At 48.8% G+C, this 22,340-nt stretch overlaps 1 protein-coding gene across 1 annotated transcript in view; it reads right to left on the bottom strand.

Moving 5' to 3' along the window:
• Positions 1-18,696, bottom strand: part of Cplx2 (complexin 2) — a 70,020-nt gene extending 51,324 nt beyond the window's left edge. The window contains exons 1-2 of the mRNA XM_036188090.1: positions 18,359-18,696; positions 9,449-9,528 (exon numbers count right to left, since the gene is read on the bottom strand). The gene's annotated coding sequence lies outside the window, so the exon portion shown is untranslated. The remainder of the gene's footprint in view (positions 1-9,448; positions 9,529-18,358) is intronic.
• Positions 18,697-22,340: the final 3,644 nt, after the last annotated feature.

The raw sequence follows: 22,340 nt of genomic DNA, 5'->3' as shown, positions 1-22,340 counted from the left end.
AAAGTTTTTGCAGGATGCAGGTACATTTGAATCAGGTCATGAGAGGAGGAGAGGAAGGAAAGATGGAACAGAGGATGAAGATGAGATCAAGAGCATAAGAGTGTAGTTATTACTAGGGTTATGAGAGGACAGAAAAAGAAGGGACAGAGAGGAACTGAATGTCAGAATGGAATTAAAGCTGTGTAGATAGAAGTTTTTCTTAGAGAAATAAAGTAAACAGATGTAAGAAACTGGTGTGCATAGATTATTCTCCCTCAGATTACCCCATCTCTGGTCATAGCGTCTTCCCTAGGACTCTGGTCTTCTCAGGGCAGGCCCTTAGGAAAATTTCATTAGAAGGTTTGGTTCCCAACAAAGCAGGGCTTGTAAATGGGGTCTTAAGAGGTAATGGGCTAGTGAGAACACTGTTTACACCAGTGGGGTAACTCACTGATGAGTTCAGAGCTGGATGATGTCCTCTCCCTAGGTGTGTCCTGGAAGAGCCTATCCATTCCACCCTTTCCCAGCTTCCTGGCTGCCCTGTGGTGAGCAGCTTTTTCTCTGCCACTCTTTTGCTGTGGCGTTTCTTCTGTGCCATAGTCTAAAAGCAACAGAGCCAACCACCCACGGAATGAAACCTTGATTCAAAGTAAATCTTTCCTATTTTTTGAAAAAGAATTATTCTTATTTCATGTGTATGGGTATTTTGTCTGCACATATGTGCAGTACCCACAGAGGTTGTAAGAGGTCATGGGATCCCTGTAACTAGAGTCACAGGCAGCTGTGACCCCCATGTGGATGCTGGGAATTGAACCTGGCTCATCTGCAAGAGCAGCAATTGTGCTTTTAACCTCTGAGCTGTCTCTGCAGCTTTCCCTCTTCTTGAGCTGATTTTCTTCCATGTTTTGTCACAGCAATAGAAAGCTAACTAACACAGTTATATGTCAAGAAAAATTTTCTGAAGAAATAATCTAAAACCAAGGATTAAATAGCAGCTCCGTCTATGGTTCTGTCTTAGCTTGGGATAGGGTCTCAGCTTTGTGGCCATCCACCTGTCACATCTTAAATAGCAGGGGACAGTAGGTAGGTTTTCTTTACATCAGGCTGCTTGTCACCCCAGCTTTTGCCTACTTTTTCCTGAATACTTCTCCATGGTGGGCCATATGCTCCCTCCAAGCTCCCATGGCCCCATCACATACCCTCATTTATCTCTGCACTTCTCATGTGGTTTAATATTGTTATCCTATCCTGCCAGTTCTCCAACATTAGGACCAGTAACTGATCCATTTCTATGTTCCCATGCTGAGCATAGAGCCTGGGCATGGTGGTCCAACAACATGCTGGGGAATAATGGAAGGAAATTATTCTTTATAAAATATTTTTTGAGATGGGGATTTACTATGTAGCCCTGGCTAGCCTGGAACTTACTATGTAGGCCAAGATAGCCTTGAACTCACAGAGATTTGTCTGCCTCTGCCTCCTGAGTGTTGGATTAAGGATGTGAGCCACTAGACTCCACTTAGGAAACCTTTTTTATTTTAGGCTCTTATTTGCCTTACTAGGGAGCCCATTATTTGATGTAGGTAGACCTTTCTTTGTTGTCTTGTGACACACCTTCTACAGCAGTGGTTCTCAACCTTCCTAATGCTGCAACCATTTAATACAGAGCCTCATGTTGTGGTGACCTCCAACCATAAAATTATTTTTGTTGCTACTTCATAACTGTAATTTTGCCACTGTTATGAATTGTAATGTAGATATCTGTATTTTCTGATGGTCTTAGGTAACCCCTGTGAAAGGATCATTCAAACTCCAAAGGGGTTTTTGAGAACTGCTGTTCTGAGATTTCTATTTTTTCTAGGATAAATGACCCTAATTTACATATTTACACTCTGTATCCCACAGGATGGATTTCTTTCTTTCTTTTTCTTTTGTTAGTGAAGCACAAATGGGCACACAGCCCTTCTCCTGACCCCACCACCTCCATCCTCACCACACTTATTTCAAGAGAACAACTTCTGGATGCCAAAGTGGTGATTGGTCAGGGGATGAGGCAGACCTCTTTCCTTAAACCTTATTCCCTAGGGACACCAGATCTTTTCATTATGAACAGTGTGGGAGTGGTTCAACACAGAGCAGGATATTGGAGGGAGGGTGGGAAGTTATGAAATTCTTGTCATCGGAGATATGCGAATGAGAACTGGCTGGCAGCAGCTGGGAGTCACTGGAGTCACTGGAGGGACACTAGACTCACTGCCTCCAGACTCTGGAGAAAATGAAGAGAATTGACATCAGTGAGGGCCTTACGATGCACACTGTCATGAACTCCACAGTTCTCCCTGCCCTCCCTACCTCTCAGGGCACCTGGAATTGATTGTGCAAAGGAAGAGATGCTTACACACACACTGTGAAGAGCCCATTCCTCTGTGAGGACCTTGGGTCCTGATGCCTGAGACTCTGGGAGTCTGAGGTCACCTCTGGACTCCAGTGTTCGTGGACACTGGCTGCAGGCCATGATCCTGTTGTAGGGGACACGGGCTTAGGGAATATATACTTTCAATAATTTCTCCATCTCTAATAGTGAGGCAATTACTGAGACTATTTATGGCCAATGGCTGAGAAGAGAATCAGTGACTATGATCTCCAGGCTGAGGTGTTTAAGAACAGGCGGGTCCTCCACGCCTTCCTTCCCCTGCTGCACAGTGATGAAGCCAGTCTGTCCCTCAGAGTCTCCATGTTCTGCAGGTGATGTCATGTAAGGGAAATGCCCACTACTGTGTCGAGCCACACATACCTCGGCCTTTCTCGGTTACCACAGTATGATCTAGCTGTCTTCCACAGGTAGGCCCCCTGTCACTGCCACAGTACTGTGTGAGAAGCATGGTGACTCCTCAGGGCTTGCAGCCCAAGAATGGCAGACAAGAACCACTAAGCGTTTGAACAGAGAGGTTCAGTACTATGACAGGAGGAAGAGGGGGGTGGAAGGAGGTCACCAAAGAAGGGTGGCAAGGCAAAGGGAGCGGAAGATCACAGGTTGTGACACTTCAGCTGAATTAGATGGGAAAATGGAAGTGAGTTCAGAATTGCCCAACTGGCATTTATTGTTCAGTCAGCACAATATTAATATCTTTTGTTAATTGGGGATATTTAAGAATGAGTTTCCTGTAGGAGTCTGGATTTGACATTCCACTTTAAAATAAATATTACAAAATGACTAAAAACAAAACAAATGGTGCTAGGACCTGTGTGGTGACAATTAATTGCCCTGAGCTGGCAGTGACTGTCATATAGACAGACACACATAGCCACGTTGCTACAGCTCCCTGGGGGGCATTTTGTCCTCTGACTGCCCTGCAGACAGCAGGCTTCACAACACCCCAGTCAGTAGATTCTTGCAGGTGTGTAGTACCTGTGGCCTGTACTCAATACAAAATTGCAAATGTACTTAAAACATTATGAGTCTCTCCCCCCCTTTCTTTTTGTAGTTTTATTCCCTGGTTCTGGTTCTCAAGTGTCAACTTTGTATATGACAATGCCATTATTGCAATGTAAAAGGTTTGACACACCATTTAGATTTCTTCAGTCTTATGCATCTTAGACCTCAGCCATGAGGCCAAGGGCGACTCACTGGTTTAGCCTCTTTATCTTCCCTAGAGCTCTAATCTAGAAGATTCTAGAAACCTGGGGGGTGGTCAGGAGCTTATGCACTGGCCTGATTGAGATGGTGACCCTTGTCCAGCCATAGTGAGAGAAAGAGGGCTCCAGGGACTGTCCTCAAGAGTCAGGCTGAGGGGATCACAGTGCTGGGGATCCCTTGGCTCTTCAGAAGAGACCACTACTGACTGGTTTGGGCTTCCTGGAGTGCCTCCTTCCTTCTTTTTGTCTCAGATCTTTCTCAGCTACAGTCCTGCATGTTGTGTGTTCTAGCTCCCATGCTTGCTTTCTCTTGGCCCAGTGTACACAGAGCCAGGCCCACTGGGACTGTGAATCTCCAGCTTGCTGTGACTGATGCATCCCATAGGAGGAGCCATCTCAGCTCCTCTTCCAGACCCCCCCCCTCCCCGAGTCCTGGGTAACAGATGACACCTGGGAACCCCCTTTATGGAGAATAGCAGACCTTACATTGGGTGCTATTATCAACATAGCTGAACCTACACATGACCCTTCCAGGGCTGGTACGAACAGCCCTGGTTCTTCAGAATGCTAAGCTGGCCCAAGCTACCTCATCTGGACCCTCAGCTCCCTCCTGGTGGAGTCACCCAATCATTCTTTTTAAGATCAGCCTTGCTAGATACCAGAGGCCTGAGATCTGTGCCAGACCGAACTTCTAGCCATGGCCCAGGTCTTACTGACTTTTGGCCAAGCTGCTGTCCTGGTCTTTAGGCCTTTGTCTCAATCAAGAAACCCTCAGTCCATTCCTTAGCATTCTTCTCCCTTCTCAGATGCCTGTGTTACTCCCTCCAGATGACCCCTAAAGGTTGGAGGTGTGGTAGTGAGAGACATCCCTGCATATGGGCTAGTGTGGGCTCTGAGCTAAGGGACCCCAAAGTGTTCCTGCTCTGGTAGTGCTTCCTCAGTCAAGGGCTAGCCTGATCTTTTGGACTCCTGTACATTTTGCTTGTAGTGCTCTACAGTTTGTGTGTCCAAGAGGAAGTGTCTCATCATCTCATTTTTAAAAAAAGATTTATTTATTTATTATATATACAGTGTTCTGTGTACACCCGCAGACCAGAAGAGGGCACCAGATCTCATTACAGATGGTTGTGAGCACCATGTGGTTGCTGGGAATCGAACTCAGGACCTCTGGAAGAACAAGCAGTGCTCTTAACCTCTGAGCCATCTCTCCAGCTGTCATCATCTCATTTTTAACAGCGATGCTTTTAAAAAGGGGACATGAGATCCATTATAAGCAAGAATCCAGTATAGACCCTTCTTGATTTACAATGGGGTCTTCTCCTGATAAACTTACTGTAAGTTGAAAATATAGTAAGTAGCCTTACCCTCTCTGAGGAGTGGATGGGGGTGGGGGGATGGGAGAGTGGGGGGAGATGAGGAAGTGGAAGGAGGGGACAGAGGGGAAAATGTGGTTGGTATGTAAAATGAAAAAAAGATTTAAAATAAAAATAAAATAGGAAAAAAAGAGAAAATATCATAAATAGAAACCCATTAAACACCTTTATGGAATGCCCCAGCTTAGCACCACAGTACATGGTGGAGTGTTGTGTTTCCCTTTGTGACTGGGGGGCTGACTAGGAGCTGGGCTCCCTGCCGCTGTCGGGTAATGCTGGAGACAGGTGCATACAGCATATCGATAGCCCAGGAAAAGATCACAATTCAAGATTCCAACATTATTTGTGCGTGTGTGTGTGTGTGTGTGTGTGTGTGTGTGTGTGTGTGTGTGTGTGGCTTCCCTTCCACCAAAGTCATCCTATTAATGCCTTGTGAGACCCTTTTTCAGAAGCCTTTCCCAGAAGCCTGTGGCCCATAGGGACATGGCTTCAAACCCACAGTCTGTTACTGTTCCTTGGCTCTATTCAGTCCGACTTTCTCTGTAGACTCCTGGGGGTGAGTTGTGGGCCTACCCTGTCGTTCCTGGCTGGGCCTCTCTCTCTGCTTTTAGACTTTGGCCACCTTGATATTTTGAAATTTTCCATCCTGCCATCTTGAAATATTCCACTGGCTTTTTAAACCTTGCTCTGACCTCATTGTTCATCCATCACCCACTGATGTACCTGCACCCAATGTTTTAGAGGGCACAAAGCAGGCAGGGAAAACTAGGAGATCTTTCCTTTTACGGGGTTTCACTGGTATCAGAGACAGACACAGGCATGCTCAGAGTGCAGCTATGAGCATCCCCTGCTCACCCAAAGCTCATTTGTTCCTCAGGTTCCTGTCTTCCTCAGGACCTGGTTGCATTCTGGGTAGTGACTGAGATAGTGCCAGTCAATGTGCCCCAGTGATGCTGGCTACCTTCCACAGTGATGTCAGAGGTTGGTGCCCATCCCTGCCTTGATACTAAGACACTGTTCTTTTTAGCAGTGTCTGGCTTAGTCTGGAGTTAGAGTCACACCTCATTCAGTCCCTACATCCTCTTCCCAACGAGGGCCATTTGTAAGTATCCCAGTAATTGCCTGGCTCTCAGCCTCTTCTCACTGCAGAGTTTGTTTGCCCCCTAACTGAGAGGTTGATCCCTGTGAAGCAGGACCCCCTAACTGAGAGGTTGATCCCTGTGAAGCAGGACCCCCTAACTGAGAGGTTGATCCCTGTGAAGCAGGAGCTCCTAACTGAGAGGTTGATCCCTGTGAAGCAGGACCCCCTAACTGAGAGGTTGATCCCTGTGAAGCAGGAGCTCCTAACTGAGAGGTTGATCCCTGTGAAACAGGACCCCCTAACTGAGAGGTTGATCCCTGTGAAGCAGGACCCCCTAACTGAGAGGTTGATCCCTGTGAAGCAGGAGCTCCTAACTGAGAGGTTGATCCCTGTGAAGCAGGACCCCCTAACTGAGAGGTTGATCCCTGTGAAGCAGGACCCCCTAACTGAGAGGTTGATCCCTGTGAAGCAGGAGCTCCTAAAGGCTCCTCTTTGCCCAGAAAGAGAGGAGCCTATTGCCTTAAAAATATGGGCAGGTCTGGACAGAATTCCAATAAATTTTAAATATTTCTAAATGATACTCTACCTCATTGTACCCTTGGACCATACCAACACTACTACTACCCATTTCTCTTAGTCTTCATTATGGCTCTGGTCCTCTCTGAGATGCCCTGAAACGTCCTCAGAACATCATCTTTGGGGATACCCTTGTGGTATAAGGCAAGTCTCAGCTCAGGCTAAGCCCAAGTTCTGAAAAGGTTTGTCTCAGTGGACCCACGTACATTACTAAGTTCAAAACTTCACAAGTCAAATTATGTCAAGTCAATTAGATAACTCTGCTCATGTCAAAGCAAGTGGGTCAAAACCAGCCAGTTACTTACTGTACCTCTGCTTGTCTGTGCTAAGCCAGACTGTCATCAGGAAAGAGAACTAGTAGTGAACAAGACGCACTCCTGATTCTCTAGGAATTTTTCCCTTTGAATCAAGATTCCAGTCTCAAAATTTCCCTGAGCAAAACATTTCCCATGCATGAAAGGCTGGAGAGGGAACCCTCTGCCTCTGGCCTTCTTTCTAAGGTTTGCTGTAGTGGTTTGAATGGTGGTCCCCAGCTGTAGAGCCTTTAGAAGGTGGAGCCTGCCTGGCAGAAGGTGCCTATGTGTGCCCTCAGTCCCCATCTAACCCCTGTCTTCACTATGTGAACAGCTGTTACCTCACACACTTGCTGCTGCAGATGGCACAGCTCCCACCACCACAGGGGACTGAAATCTCTATAACCATGAGCCAAAATAGTCAGTCTTCCCTGAAATAGCTGGCAGGTGCTCTGTCATGGTTAAACCCCCTCCTGGAGTATTGAGTAGTGCACCTCAGATGGCAGAGCTAGCTGGCCCCTCCCCTTTTAGGGTCTGTTGGGTAGGGATCTGGAGTCATTCCTTCCTCATTCAGTCAGCTGTTTATTTACTCACAAGTCTTCATTAAACGCTTATTACAGATGTGCTCGGTAATATACAGACATTAGCTCATTTAATTCCCTGTGACAATTAAGTTGTCCAGGTCTCTGCGTAATCAATATAAGTCTAGAGCCATTTAAGTGGCCAGCTAGAATGTAACTCAGCCCTGACACCAAAGCCATGCTCTTCCTGTCTCTCTCTGCTGTCTGTTAGAACAACCAACCAGACTGTAATCACCAATGCTTAAAGAAACACGTTCTACATGGAGGGAAAGAGAGGATTAATGGGTATTTTATGGAAGGGCCGAATCCCACCTGACTAGTTTATTAGAATTCTTTGAGAAGTGAACTATATGGGGAGATAAATGGTGACTTTCACAAAAAGCCTTTGTTAAGTTTCTATCCCAAAGCCTATTAATAAAATTGATTCATTATAGAATTGGGCAGAAGTGGGTGGCAAGTGGGAGGAAGCCTATTTTTATATGGATAGAGAACTGGCTTAGAGACAAGAAGGAGGGTGGAGATAATGGGCTCTCTTTCAAACGGAGAACTAGGGTTCTCCAGGAATTGCTATTGAGTTAGTTTTGACTAAGCACAGGCTCCAGGCACTGAGCACACAGTGTGTGTGAGCCCCGATCCAAACACGGGGCAGCCTGAGTAACCAGGATTCATTTCTGAGAGCACCCAAGGAAGGAAGGCAGGACTGAGAAGTCTTCATGCGGCAGGCAGGGATGGCTCCTCAGTGAGCTGCAGAAGATGGCCAGGGAGCAGAAAGACCTCCACACTGTGGCCAGAAAGCTGGAGGTGGCGTCACTTCTGTCTCTGATATGGAATACTGGGCAGGACCCTTACTTTCTTGGGTCTTAGTTTTCTTTCCTATACAGTGAGGTGCTGGCTCTGATGACCTGGGTGGAGAACACTAGCTTGAAACAGGATATACTAATGAGAAAATTCCCATTTCTCCTAACCAAAACGCCCCCTCTGTCCGTGTTCTGTGATGGGATTTCTCCTTCCCCTCCCCCCGACCCCCTGTGACTTAGGCAGAGAGCCATGAGGTCTGTGGTGCTGGGACTAGAGCCCAGCCTGGGATCCCTCAGTGGCGTTGTCTGTGAATGACTCAGCATCGTAAATAGCTCCCATCTGGATGAGCCATGGTATCTATAGCGTTCAAGCGATCTCTGTATCCACACACTCTCTCTCTGTGCAAATATGTGGATCACTGTATGCTAAATATGAGGTGGCCTGGAGACGTTCCTCCTCTTAAAAGACTATTTGCTATGAAACTCAAGACTGTTTATTTAAAGAAACAAGTTTACAACTATGCACATTTTGGTGGGGAAGAGACGATGTGGATGGAAGGATGCTGGGGATGACCAGGCTTGGGCTGCTAACCTGCAAGAGAGGTGAAGTTGATTGTTCCTTCCATGATCCTTCTGTCTTTGCAGAAGGGGGCAATGGACACCACTACTGAGATATGGGGACAGGCTAGGAGAAGGGGAAGGGTGCTGTGATTCAGTAGAAAGGACAAGGAGTTGGTTGTGACAGGAAAGCCAGGTCATCTCATCACAGATGATTCATCAATTCTCTCATTTGTTAAACACTAACCAAGTCCCCTTGTGTGCATAGGTTCCTGGATGACAGACAAGGAGAGTGGATGGGAATTCAGCCTTAGCCCCGCTGCCTGTCCTGTACACTGAGGCTAGCCTCTGAGCTTCAGTTTTCTCATCTGGAAGTGGGGATGAGAATGCTCACCTGAGAGATAGCACTGCATAAGATAATGCTTCAAAGATGCAGCCTAAACCGTCACACTGTCCCCTAGCCGACCCATCTCGCGCCAACTTGGAAATGGAAGAGTGACCCCTTTCATCTTTGTCCCAGGCAAGAGGCTCCCCAAATGCCACCCATGGCTATGACCTTGGGTGGCGCCCTTACCTGTGCTTCCTGGTTGAGCTGGGATGCAGGAGCCTCAGGCACCAAGCAGGGTAGACAGCATGTCAGAGGTGCTTAACTTCCTAGAGAAAGAGAGGATTTGGAGCTGAGAGAGTGTAGCCAGGGGTTGGGCTTCCTAAGCGAACATGAGACCCCATGTCCTCGGCCACTACTGTCTCCAGCCAAGGCCACCACTGCTTCTCTGGGTTCTAGCAAAGGGCTGGGTGGGATGGGGCTCTGTCTGGCATCAAGTCCAACTCCTGGCTTCTTTTCCACTTAATCTGCTGGCAGTCGCCTATCTTGTTTACTGGCTCACAAAACACTAGGATGGTGTCACCAGGACAGCTGAGTGGTGTCAATAGACACATTTGTTTCTTGTCGGGTTTCCAGTTCTGGCCTTGGGATTGTCCACTGCATCTCCTTGACCCTCTGCCTCCTCTCCTGTAATGTGGGGTTTTAACAGCACTCACTCCTTTCATGTAAACTGGATCTTGGCTGTGAAGACACATAGAACACAAGCCCCTCAAATTCTAGTTTCTTCCCTCACTTTAGTCTTGGGGGTGCCAATCTCACCCTTAAGAGGCAAATGTGTGTCTGTTTCCAGACCTTGCACAAGGTCTGCCAATGTCAGTGCCCCGCCAGTGTTTGTTGACTGAGCCTGCTCCCATGGTCTGGTGGAGCTGTCTTTACACACTGAGGATTAGAGGTCAATTTAATGGAGAAAAGAGGCAGGAGGGCATTTGACCTGATGGTCAAGTGTACACAGAAGCATCCATGGAGCTGGGACCCCAACCCATACTCCTTACACTGTCCACCCCAGCTGCTGATCTCAGGGCCTGGGGTGGGTGGGTGGGTGGGGCGCTCTTCTTGACTGAGCACCAGATGTGGGCTGTGGCGAGGTCTTCAATGCCTGCTTATCTACTTCCTCCCAGTACAACTTGTTACTTCCTCTTGGACTCTCCCTGTCTTCTTTCCAATAACAGTCCTTCCAGTGCCCCAGGAGCAGGTGTATCTGTCATTTACCAGTGTGGGCACCGAGGTGCAGAAGGATGAAGGGCTGCCTGGCTCACAGAGCCGCTATGTGGTGACACAGGGCATCCCACAGAGAGGACTCTGGGTCGTTTGTCACCATCAGCCTTCAGGTCCACTTTGGACGATGCATCCATCTGACCCCCCCTTCCCTCCCCCGCCCCTGCCGTGTGATCATTCTTAACTTTCACCACACACAGTTCCAGCCTTTAAGCTCATTGTTGGGATAGGGGCTCCTTCGGGCTGCTCCCCAGAGCCCAGGACTGAGCATGACTTTGGTAGGTGTCTGGTGACTGAGTGAATGAGTTAACTGTGTGGCTGAGTGAGAAGGCCAGGCCATGTTCGAATGCTGTGGTACAGCAGTAAAAGGGGCAGATGTGATTCCTACTCTCAGGGAAGATCAGCAACTGGATTGAAACCATGGCCAAGTTACCTTTTCTGATTGGCTGGGTTGGGGAGTGGGAGGGGTGTGTGTGTGTGTGTGTGTGTGTGTGTGTGTGTGTGTGTGTGTGTGTGTGTGTTTTGGGGAACAAAGGGATGGAGGGACTGCATTCTGTCCAGGAACAACATCTCCAGTGTAAATGGTAACTTGTGTGTATTTGGCTGGGCCACCTGGGTGCAGGGTCAAGTACCTGACTTCTAAGAAGTCAACAAAGAAGAATGGGTGGTATGGTTAACTGCTTGGTGTCAATCTCCTGCTGAGTCCCAAACAGCTACTTGAGGTGTTGGCACATAGTAAGTGTTGCCACATAGTAGGTGCTTAGTCAACTGCTGAGTGAATGGGAGAGTAGGAAAAGAGCGGGTCAGGATAACTTCCATCTCAGGGCTTGTGGGAGTCAAATGCATCAACTCTCAGGTTGGCTGCAGACCCTTCCACAAGTTAGCTATTCTAACTGCACAGGGAGGGCCTCAGTTTCAGCACCCTACGTTATCTCACTCTCTGGCCAATCCAGTGTCACAGGTCCCTTCCACAGTGGATGGCAGGGAGGCTCAGGAGGGATCTGGCCCATAGTTGAAGCCCAGATCCCCTATCCTACTTTACAAGTGAGATGAGGACAGCCAAGAAAGCAGTCAACTGAAATTCAGTGAGTCCTACTGCAGGCTTGTCAAGGGTGCCTCCCTCCAGGAATAGCAGGGGCTTCCCTGAGAAGATGGACCAGAGCCTGAAACTTAGAGACCAAGAGGGCAGTGGAATGGGAAGGGCTTGCCGGATAGAAGGAACATCACCTGCAAAATCATGGAGACAATGTGGTCCATATGGAAACTTAGAAGCATGTGGCTTGGCTTGGGGCGGGGTCAGCAGAGGACACTTGCATGTGGCCTCAGAGCAGCCAGGGATGGGAGAACCTTTGATGGGCCCCAGATTTGTGCCTCTGGAGTAGTGGGAGGGTCGGTTTTGAGTGGGGGAAGATGGGAGCTTGGGATCTTCTTGCCAGGCTATGGGCAGCAAGGAGCATGGAACAGAGATTCAGAGTATGGGGAGAGGAGAAGCAGGAAGCAGGATGTATGCTTGAGGAGGTGTCCAGTTGAGTGAGAAAGGACTCAGCCTCCCAGGTTGGCTGGCATAGTGACTTGGAGAGGCTTCAGAAGACCCACCCTGGGGAGATTCTTTGACAGACCTTAAGAAACTCTCTGTGGCAGGCTCTTGTCCCAGCCCCAGCTCCTGCCTGAGCCCTAGCAGTTCCTTGACTATTCCCAGATGACATCCTAGCAATCACCCCATGCTTACCTTGGTAACCAGCCTCCGACAGCTCTTACCACCTCTGCCCCACTGTCTTCCATTCCCACTCTGGTCACTCCATTTCCATACTGCAACCTTGCTGGGTTTTCCCCTGACCCAGTGCATCTGCCCTTTCTGTTTCTTCAGCCTGTAGGTTTCCCGTGGCCAGCTTCCTCCTCCTTCTCCTTCTCCCCCTCCTCCTCTTCTCCTTCTCCTTCTTCTTTCTAAGATGTGAGCTTCATTACCTCTTCCTGGATTCTTCCCTGGATGCTTTACTAAACAGGCCCACTCTCTGTTACACACCCCCTCTTTAATTTTAATTTACCTCTTAGAATTTATAGAACCTGGGAAATGATTTTATGTGTTTGTTTTCTTTCTCTCCATTAAACTTGAGCTCTGGGAAGGCCGGGTCCTTGTCCTGTTCTTGGAAGGATGGCTCAGGGAGACACTGCGCATTTGGTAAACAGGAGGATAATACTTACTGTGAAGGGTTATTGACAGCATTGAAGACACAGTTGTACATGGCCTGCCAAAGCCAGAATGACCCCAGGGATCCTACCAGTCCTTCTCCACTTTACGGATTGTGAAACTGAAGCACAGAGAAGGATGGGACTAGCTCATGGCCCAGCTACAAAGTGCTGGGATGGGCTTCTCTGATGCTGGAGAAGTGCCTGGCCCTGTACCCTGCTCTGAGTAGGCGTTCAGCAGAGAGCTGGCGCTGGGCTCCTCCAGCCATCTGCTGCTTGAACTGAAAGACCCCACTTGCTTGCCTGGCTGTCACAACTTCCCAACCAGTTAGCCACAGGAATTCTAATGGCTGGTTTTTGTGGAACACAAAGGTCTGCCTCTTGAAAATGGAGAAATGCATTTTCTTTGCATCAGCAATTGCTACACTGAATATCTAGGCAAGAGTCTTCATTTTGCAGGCACATTACCAAGATTAACTTCTGAACCCTATGAAGGGTTGCTTGTTGGGACTTGAGGGGGGCAGCTAGGAAAGTGCACACAATGGTGTTTTTTGTCACAATAGAACCTGGAGTTTGAGAAGCTTGAGACCCCCTCAAGACAAACCTCTCTCTATCTGTTTGATCCATTTTAAGGAGAGTGGTTTCCTCGTTGCCTTAAATGCATTAATCTCCTTAAGGATTCGAGGTTTCTGGTGTATCCTGTCCCATTTGGTCACTGACTCAGCAATGTATTATATCAATATTGACTGAGAGTATACTAGGCACTCTCATAGGCTCTAAGGATGTCACTGAGGAACAAAATATAACCGGGTGTTGCCATCCTACAGACATGGGGGAGACAGATGGCAGAGTTCTGCTGGTAACCTGATATGTGACATAGGTTAATTCCCTTCCCTCTCTGGGTCTTAAGGTTCTGATGGCCCTCACTGATTATAGAGTATTACAGTCCTCTCTAGACTGTGATTGTGGGTCCCTCAGAGCACCTTGTTCACCCACTCTTTTTTGCCCCCTTTTTATTTAGAAGTACCCACACTGCTCTTTCTTTTTTATTTTTTATTAATTTTGCATGTGTAGTGTGTGTGTGTGTGTGTGTGTGTGTGTGTGTGTGTGTGTGTGTGTGTGCCCCAGAGGTCAATGTCAGGTTCCTGCCTCAGTTGCTTTTCTGCCCTATTTTTTGGAGACGGGGATCTCACTGGTTCGGTTAGACTAGCTGGCCGGGAAGCTGCCTGTCTCTACCCCCAGCACTAGGATGACTGGCACACATAACCACACCTAGTGTTTTAGCTGAGTGCTGAGGATCTGAACTCAGGTCCTGGCCCTTGCACACCTTTGGACTGAGCCATCCTCCAGCCCTCATGTTTACTCTCTGAATGCCTCACAGTGTAATCCTTACAGCATCCCCTTGAAGGGGGACTTGGGTTCATCATCTCTACTTTAAGAATGAGGAAGTGGAGGCCACAGGGAGAGATAATGTCTCTGAATTCACAAAGCGTCTCAGTGGCGGGCTGGTATCTGAGTTAGGCAGCCTAGATCCCAGGCCATGCACCCCTCTCTGCCTCTGTTGCCTCTGCCTGCCTGTGTATCAGCTCTGCTCCTCTCCTGCCTGCATGCAGTGGTGCTCCCAGAGGCTCCCTTTGAGTGAATCCTTCTTAGTCTATGCTCAGTGATGTTGCTTGTGCTGGTCCTCGACATCGGCTGATACTGTCCTTGTCTGTTTGGCTGGATGCTGAGCAATGTTATTCCCCTGCCTCCTCTGCTCCTAGGCTGGCATCCTGGGCCATCCACTCTCCACACAGCCACCAAAGGCTTATTTAAAAAGCAAAATCATTTTAAAAATTATTTTTATGTATTTTGAATAAAACTCCACCGTGGCTTTGAAGATTCTCCACTATCTAGCCCTGCCCTCATCTATGGCCAGTTCTCTGAACATTCACTCTATTCCAGACACATTGGCCTCCTACCTGTCCCCAAACAGCCCAGGCTCACACTTAGCCATTTGCTCTTTCAGAGTGTTCTTCCCCACAATAGGACCTGACTGTGTGTTTTGGACCTCAGTTCCATGTCAACATTTCCACATCTATCTGTTTAGGTGTTTCCATATTTACCTTTGAAGTGTTATTAATGATAGTGTCTACTCTGAGGGTGTGAGCCCCAGGAAAGCAGGTATCAGATGGATCTGTTTGTGCTGTGACACAGGCAGCTGTGGTGCCTGATGTGGAAGAGCCAGTCAGTGACAAGTGTCTTGAAGGAAGAGTAGAGTCCCTCTGAGACTCCATACAGGTGATCCAGCACTGTCCTGAGAAGGTAGTGACCTGGATCTGTTAGCTTGGGCTGACTTCACAAGTGCATTCTCTATTGGTCAGGTCACTAGCTTTGCCTGCCTGCAATCTTACACTCAGGTGTGAGGCAAGTTCATTGGCTGTTTCCTGCTGACTTCCTCACTAAGGATGCTAAGAGCTCCTTGCCTGTTTCTTTGTCTTTCTTTAACTTTGGGTAACTTATGAGCTATTATCTTTCACAGTATGTCACAGGTCAGGGGCTTCCCTGAAAAAGGAAAATGCTAACTTTTAAGTCAGAACACCAGAACCCAAACAGGGCACACCCACTCAACACAGCTGTTACGTCTCATCAGTCATGGAGAGATTTTTCTGCTTTAAAGAGACACAAGAGTGCTGAGTTCCACCAGGGCCTGGGCTGAACACTACTCATTGAGTACATCAAAGGAGCTGTAGTCTGTGGCCTAGAGGGCTGTGTGGCTGAATTCAGGGCAAATGGAGAAAGAGGCTTCCTGTTCATATGGGTAACCCTGCCAGGACTAAAAGAAACTGTGCAGAACTCCACAGAGATGAAGTCTATGTATCTAAATTCAGAGCCCTTTGCTAATAAAAACTGAAGATGACCATGAGGGCCAGAGGACTGGTGCCACTAACCTTAAAATCACTTCTAAAGCCCATGAAAAGGCAGCTCGTTAGGTCTCAAAGACCACTCACCACACATGACCTTCATCTTGGAAACCAGGAAAACATTCTCTGCCCTACTTTTAGGAGCCAGGGAAGGAAATAGTGTACTGTTGTATGTACCAGGGAACCCCAAGGACAAACCTAGACGAACTCATGAATTGAAATGCTCTCTGGATGATCCATTCAGAGATCCTGGCCCTGCTCTCAGCACCAGGGAACCCGTATTTCTGTAGAATGTGGCTTACTGATCACCATGCCTTCCATCCATATGAATTCATGATGAAGGTCACTTGGAAAGGAAACTCACTGTTTCTTTACAGGACTCAGTTTGTCTTTTGGTTTTCTTTCTGGACTGTGGCTTGGTAGCCATTAAGGTACCATCATCATACAATTGTGGCTCGGTCAAACTTGTCACCTCCCCACTCCTCCTTAATTAGCCCCTTCGAATGTGAGTGTCACCACAGTATGGCTTACTCCTCAAAAAATCCTGCTGGGGACAGGATGTCCAGAGCTGGCGGAGGCTGGAAGGTCGAGATTTAATGATTTCTGAGGCAGTGCAGCATCTGAGTGACAGAAGTTGTTATTGATGTTGAAATATCTCTGCACAAAATGATACCAAGTCTTGTATGATGTCTTGGGATTTTATCAAAACAAGTCTGTGTGTGTGTGTGTGTGTGTGTGTGTGTGTGTGTGTGTGTGTGTGTGATGAGAGTGGGTATGGGTATAGAGAAAATTAAAATGGCTAGACACTGAAGCTGGACGGTGTTATCCTCTTACCCTGCTCCCTCCCTTTCCAGGGTCTCCTGCAGTGCAGACTGGCCTTGAACTCACTTTGTAGTCAAGGACAACCCTGAACTTCTGATCATCCTGTCTCCATCTGGGATCACAGTTGTGTGCCACTATGCCAGGTCTATGTGGTACTGGGTATTGAACCCAGGGCTCTGTGCGTGCCAGGTTGGTTTGCAAAGACAGTCACATCCCTAGGTCCCCCTCCCGTCTATTAAAAAATATTTTTTGAAATATCCCAGCTTGAAAGACACTTTGGGGACCAGGCTCAGTCTTTCTATTCTCATTTCATAGTCCCCATCCTGAGAACTTTCTGGCATGGTGACATTACCCTGGTGGCTGTGATTTCACACCTCCAGGCCTTTATACATAGCTCCATCTGTCTGAGATCCCCTTTCTCCCACAATCCAACAGTCCTGCTTCTGAAGTCCCACAGCCTTGTTTACTAGCCCGAGTAATTATCACACCGTATTTTAATTTTACTTTTCACTTCCTCTGCTGGCCTGTGGCATCCTTGGGGCGCTTCTCCATCCTCCCAAAATGTATCCTTAGAACATGTTTTCAGAAAGGGTACTAGTACAAGGTTTATTTATTTATTTTTTCAGTATTAATGTGCCTGGCATCTCACTAAACTCATTGCTTAGCTATGACATTAAATCTTAACATAGTGTGTACTGTTAATGCTGTCACCTTTCTTGAATAGTCAGATGCTTTCCGGAGGTTATTTTACCTGTAAGCACACTTGTGTGCTACATGGTGACAGAGCTGAGGCTGAGTTCAGAATAAAAGCCACCTGTTTTTCCTCCTCTGGCTCCTTAAGGTTCCAGGGGTTGAAGAGCCCGGGTTTTAGGCTCAATTCTGCTTCTAAATTGCGGAGTGACTTTGGGGGGCAACGGTGCCCCCTAGGCCCTGTCTGCCTGGGAGAGTCTTTGAGAGAACTAGAGGATCACGTGATCCTGCTTCAACTCGCCAAGAGGAGATTTTTCTTCTACGGTTGGTTTTCTGCCCAGGAGTCGGCTTTCCAGTCTGGGAACCTCCCAGCTTCTCATCCTCAACCTCTTTTCTCGCTAATTGTAGTCTCTCGGAGCAAACCGGCGTTTGCAACCTGCTGCCGGGGTCGCCTCTGCCTCCCTCCCTCCCTGCCAAGCTGGGATTTCTCTTTAGGTGGGGGTGGAGCCCCGGGCAAGAAGGAGGGGAGGCTGCAGCTGCCCGGCTCCTTCCTGCCGCTTCCCTGTTGTTCCTCAGCCCCTTCCCTTCCTTCGCCCCCTTCCCCCCGACGGAAACTCAGCCTCACACTTTCTAGGGATGTTCCGGGCACAGCCGGAGCCAGCGGTTGCGGCGGGCAGCCGCCGCCTTCTGGGTTGCTCTCTCCCAAGTCCGCCGCCCGGAGGTGGGGTGGGCGTTTGCAGGAATGGGGGGCGGCGCACTCCGTCCTCCCAGTGCAGACTAGGCCCAGCACGCCCCGCTGGAGCCGGGGACCCCCGTTTGCCGGTCCCTTCCACCCTCTTTCCCCGCCATTGCTCCCGCCAGGCCTCGGTGACTGCCGACCCAGGCCGGGGCCGCGGCGGTAACTAGGCCCGGGTCCAGCGCGTCCCCGCCGCCGCTCGGGGGAGGAGCGGGAGTCCCCGACAGGGCAGCCTTCGGCCCTGGGAGCGCCCAGGCCCCGGCGCCGCGCTTTGTGGGTCGCCGCCGGGATGCAGCGGCTGGCGAGGGCGGCGGGGCGAGTCCGGCTGCAAGCGCGCGCGGAGCCCCGGGGCGGCTAGGTCCCCAGCGCTCGCTGAGCCCAGACGAGGCCAGGAGCTGTCCCCGGGGCGATGCTGAAGGGAGCAGGGGGGAGCGCTGCGGGGAGAGGCCGGAGCGCTGGCGTTCAGAGCTCCCGGCAGCGCCGGACCTCCACCAGGGTCTCCCAGACCGCTCGGCTGGCGACACGGAGCGAGCGCGGTCTACGAACCTGTTGGAGGCAGCAGTTCCTCCGCGGTGGGCCGACCAGGGCGCCCCGGACCGAGGCTCTGGCGCGCCTCTCCCTCCGGTCCTCCTCACTCCTCCGCCGAGACGCTCCCTCCTGCCGAGCTTAGCTCGCGCCACGCGGGGGGCGCAAAGCCCCTCTTGCGTCGTCCCGAAAGCTGGAGGAGCTGCAGGGCACACAGCTCAGAGGCCTCCCCCAAGGGCAGCCGGGCTCCCTGGGAGACCCGAGCTTCCTGAGAAGGGAGGCGGGGGCTGGCTGCTGGGACAACAGCGAGTGGCAGAAGAAAACGGCTGGGAAGCAAGAGGGAGACAGGAGAGTTCCGCAGACTCACAGCTCTGTCTTGAAGTTTGGGGACGAGGTGGGGGGGTGTTGTTGCTAGGATATCCCGTCATGGAAATTTCTTTCTACCTCTCTCCCTTTCTATGACCCAGCAACTACAACATATGCTTACACTTACCTGTTCAGCTGCAGACTCCACTCAGCTCTGTCTCTGACATCTCATTCGGGTATGTCATTAACCGTCCCTCAGGGAGATCTTTCAGAAAATAGGATATTTAAGGTCATTCATCAGCAAAAGGCGGAAGAATCTCCTCCCTGGTTGTCACCGTGACAGAGGACTACTCCTTCTTAGCAGACTCACCCCAGGGCCTTTGCACCTGTGTCTTTTCCCTTTGACTGCCTCCTTACTTAGGTTTAATCCACAGGGTGAAGTCATTGTCAGTGAAGTCTCTTGTGTTGTAGGGTCCGCCTGTAAGTCACTCTGCTGGATGCTTCATCACACCATATTGTAATTATTTATCTCCACCCCAAGCGACCAGTCTTATAAAAGTTGGATCCATATTCTTCTTGGGATCTCCACCACCTAACACACAATAGTTGTTCAATTATAACTGCTAGATCAGGGGACAAATGTGAAGCAAAGCTCAAAGGAACTCCCCTTCTTCGTGTGACTGCTCATTTGATTTCTATATTTCCATCGCTGCCTGCAAGGCCCCACTTGGCAGCCTTATCGCCAATACTTCTCTGAGTCACCAACTCCCCTTACAATGACCTCAATTTCCACCTTGAGCTGCTTAAAAAATATGAGCTGCTATTCTCTTTGCTTGCCACACTCACCATCTTGACTCACAGGGCTGAATCCTTCTAGTCATTTGGATTTTAGTTCCAATGCTCTAATGCCACTCCCTCAAAGACACTATCTCTGACCATGTATGTAACACAAGTGTGTCCAACACATTTGTAGACAACAGCATCATATCACAATATCCAAAGGTTGTGCATCCTGATTTAATGCTTTCCCCATTTACTCTGTAGCATTCTGCACAATTTTCCTTTGCTGTATCAAGGGTCAACTTTCAATTATTTAGTAGTTACTTCTCTGAAATAATTTTGTAGCCATCCCATGTTATGTGCGGTCCCAGGAACTTGATACAAAACCCTGAAGATGCTTAGATTTCTTACATAAAATGGCATTGAATTTGCATACAGCCTACATCATCTTCCCATGTGCTCTTTGTTGGGGATAGGGTCTCATGTAGCACAGCTGGCCTCTCCTGCCTCCACCTCCTAAGTGCTGGGATTGCAGGCACATGCCCCCGTGCTTGGTCTCCTCCTTTCCTCCAGCTCTTTGGATGACACACAAGCTTACTGCATTGTCCACATTCTGAGCCGAATTTATCTTTGTCTCCACATCACAGCCCCCTTTTTCTTGCTGTGTGGGTGACTGTGAAATCACCTCTGGGCCAGAAGTCATCAGAGAGGGCTTGAAAAGAGGGTACATAGACACCTTAAAAGGGAAGAAGCATCTGGGAGGGGCCTTAGGCCATTTTGTCATGCTTTAATGGGATATGCCACAGACTGGACAATTTATCATGAACAGAAATGTACTGGCTCATTGTTCAAGTGAATCCAAAGCAGAGGAGTTGGCAAGAGTCTTTTCGTTATGTTATCCCGTGAGAGAAGGAGCGAGGTAGGAACAGGGAGGGGAGAAGAGGAAGGAGAGAGAGGGAAGAGAAATTTACCTTCAACCTCTGCTACAATTGTCATTTATCCATTTATGAGGACAGAGCCACTGTGCACTGATGCCTCCCAAAAGAGAATTCTGTTTCTAATACATCAGCCTTGAGAGACACGGTCAGTCACAACAGGGAAATCATCGGTAAGTGGCTGTGGGTGGAGTCACAGGCCTGAGCAGTGGCCCCTTCCCACCCTGGGCAACAAAATCAGAAAAACTACTTTCCTTCTTACCACCCAGGGCAATTCACACCAACACTCTCATTGATGTACATGACAACTGTATTCTGTCCATCTTATACCCCAAGCCACCGAGGGCATCAGAAGCAGACTAACTTGGCCAAAGTCAAATAGTTTGTAAATGGTGATACTATTCCTGGTACCATGATGCATGCTGGGATCTAGAGGTAAGGAACAACTTTTTGCATCTAAGAATTCACATCACTGGGAGACACAGGCTAAGCAGTAGACTGTAGCTCAAGAACGGTTTTCACCCAGGAGAGAGGTGAGGCAGCATAAGCAGACAGACACCCAGATCAGGAGAAAATGAAACTTGAATACCAGCTACAACTTGTTGAGCACTATCCAGATACGACATACTATGGTAAGAATTTTGCATACTGTGTCTTAGCTAGTCAATCCTGCTTACCCTTCCCCATTTTTACAAAGGAAATTGAAATCACGAAGCTGGTGACCAGCAGGGTGGGACTTAACCTGAGTTTATTTGACTCAAAGCCTGAGAGCTTAACCATTATGAGCCACCAAATTTGAATTTCTGGTGAGCAGGAATTTGAATATGATGATTAGGCCATAAAAAGCATAGGATGTCTTCACTCCTACAGAGAAAACGTGTGTAGGGAGCATTGCCAGGCAGTGGAAGGGATGGTTACAGAGGCTAAATGTCGACTTTTAAGGCCTAAATAGGGGTGTTTACAAGCAGACAAAAGGGGAGAGTGTTTCAGATGGAGACAGAATATCCAAGGGCCTTTGGATATGAAATTTGGATATGAAGGGATTGTTACATGTGCACGGAGATAACTGTTGTGTGCTCATAAAGCTACAAGGAGGGGAAATCAGGCTGGAACAGGCTTGGACTCAGTTATCACCATTTCATCTCTGAGGCAGTGGGGACCCATTGATGGGCAAAGATCCCCCTTTGACAGCTGCTGTCATGTCCTCCATCATCCCACGGCATCAGCGTTGTCTTCTGTGACATGCTGCATGTGTCACTGGGAGGCGATGGGGGTCAGAAGCTCCATGAGGGTACCATGCCTGTGGATCTCATTGGTTGATAACACCTGTGCAGGTGCCCAGTAAGCAGCGGAGAATGAAGGACTGTGAACAGGGAGTCTCAAGGGATGGGAGCATGAGGAGTGAACAGGTCTTACCTGCTCTGGAGAGCACCAAGCTACTGCTTCCCCCCTCCAAGCGCCTTGGGAAGGTTGGGATTCAGCTTTCCAAAATGGCTACTGAATGAAAAACAAAAAAACAAAAACAAAAACAAAACAAAAACAAAACAAAAAAAACCAATCACAGCTCATCTCCCTTGCCATTCACAGAAAGGCGTGTTGGCACCAGGCTCCCAGTACCCAGCCAGGCCTGGGCTTCTCTGCTGTGTTATATCTTTTGGCTCCCAGATTTTAGTCCTGGTGTTCTCTGTTGTGTGACAATCACATTATATGCCATCGTTTGAGTTTATGGTTTAAAAGGATGGTTGATGTGCTAATGACACTCGTGCCTCAGGTGCAAAAGATCTGCCTCCTACTGCCCCACCCCTCCTGGAAGCGCTGTGCGCTCTGGGATTGGCTGGCTTGCAGGCCTGGCTGGGGTCAGTCCTGTTCACTTTGCAGCACACCTGCCATTCAGTGTCTTTGAGTCCTTGTGCATCTCTCATTCTCGGTGTTCAGACTGGAATAGATGTCTCCTGGAGAAGGCAGACCTGCCTACATTCTCC

This window comes from Onychomys torridus, chromosome 5 (assembly GCF_903995425.1).
Source record: "Onychomys torridus chromosome 5, mOncTor1.1, whole genome shotgun sequence".
Taxonomy (NCBI): Eukaryota; Metazoa; Chordata; class Mammalia; order Rodentia; family Cricetidae; genus Onychomys; species Onychomys torridus.
Note: the sequence above shows the minus strand (reverse complement) of the source record. Positions and strands in the feature narration are given on the sequence as shown.